At 65.2% G+C, this 1,206-nt stretch overlaps 1 protein-coding gene across 1 annotated transcript in view; it reads right to left on the minus strand.

Moving 5' to 3' along the window:
* MICALL2 (MICAL-like 2) overlaps positions 1-197 on the minus strand; it is a 41,178-nt gene extending 40,981 nt beyond the window's left edge. Inside the window, exon 1 of the mRNA XM_014535273.1 lies at positions 89-197. The gene's annotated coding sequence lies outside the window, so the exon portion shown is untranslated. The remainder of the gene's footprint in view (positions 1-88) is intronic.
* Positions 198-1,206: the final 1,009 nt, after the last annotated feature.

Consider the following 1,206-nt stretch of genomic DNA (forward strand, 5'->3'; position numbering starts at 1 on the left):
GTCACGGGATGGGCAGATGCACAGCTCGACAGGGACAGCCTCCCTCCACACGCCCGGGACCGGCGGGAGCGGCAGGACAGGGACTCACCAGCTGGTTGTTCTCGTAAACGTTCTCCTTCCTGAGTGCGTCGAAGTCCCTAGAAGGTGACGATGCAAAGCAGCTCAGACCCGGGAGGCAGGGCTGGGGGCCTCGGGGTCAGCCTGCCCGAGGGGGGAAACCGAGGTGCGTGTGCGGTTTGCCGGCGAAGGAATGTGGTCGCCGCAGCCTCAGGAGGGCAGGGCCAGCCAGCACCGGGCCCTGGGCCCTGCTGGCCGGCACAGCCAAGCCCAGCCCTGGACCGAGGGCACAGCTCAGAGGCCTGGCATGTCCCGGGATGGGACCTCAGGTGGACATGGGGGGCTCCAGGGCAGGGGCAGCGACATGCGATGAGGGACAGAACTCGGCCACCCCCCACCCTGATCCCCAGGCACCTCCCCAAACACCCACTGAGTCGGTGCTCACACCCCACGCTATCGATGCCCACCTCTCACGGATGAGGCACAGAGAGGCTCGGTGACTTGCCTGAGGTCACCCAGCAGAGACCAAAGCCAGGCCATGGCCCCAGCGTCCAGGGGAGTTAAGGTTCGACCAATTGGGGCATGGTTTTTAAAATACATATATTTTCATTGATTTCAGAGAGGGAGGGAGAGACAGAAACATCACTGATGAGAGAAAGTCATCCATCAGCTGCCTCCTGCACGCCCCACACTGGGGATCGCACCCACAACCCGGGCCTGTGCCCTGACTTGGGAATCGGACCACAGCCTCCTGGCCTAGGTCGATGCTCAACCACCGAGCCACGCGGCCGGGCTGGGCGTGTACTAAGCGCCCACCTGGTGCCCAGCCCCCTCCCCAGGGAACAGAGCCTGGTCCTCGTGGCTGAGAATGAGAGCCACGCCCCCCACACACACACCTGCCACAGGGGCCGGACGTCCCAGCCACAGGGTCCCGTCACCAGGCTGCCCGGAGCCCCGCACACGCCCGTGGGCACCACGGCCCCTGGCACCCGGAAGGGTGCTCTGAGCAGACAACACAGCCAGACCAGCAGGCGGCTCGGGAGGCGGTTACACACACGTCTGTCTGTCTGTCTGTCTGTCCAGGGGGCTGTCTGTGGGGCCTGGATTGTTCTGGAAGCTTCGCAGCAGGGAGAGCCGGGGAGAGCGTGG

The sequence above is a fragment of the Myotis brandtii genome, unplaced genomic scaffold (genome assembly GCF_000412655.1).
Source record: "Myotis brandtii unplaced genomic scaffold, ASM41265v1 scaffold1408, whole genome shotgun sequence".
Lineage (NCBI taxonomy): Eukaryota > Metazoa > Chordata > Mammalia > Chiroptera > Vespertilionidae > Myotis > Myotis brandtii.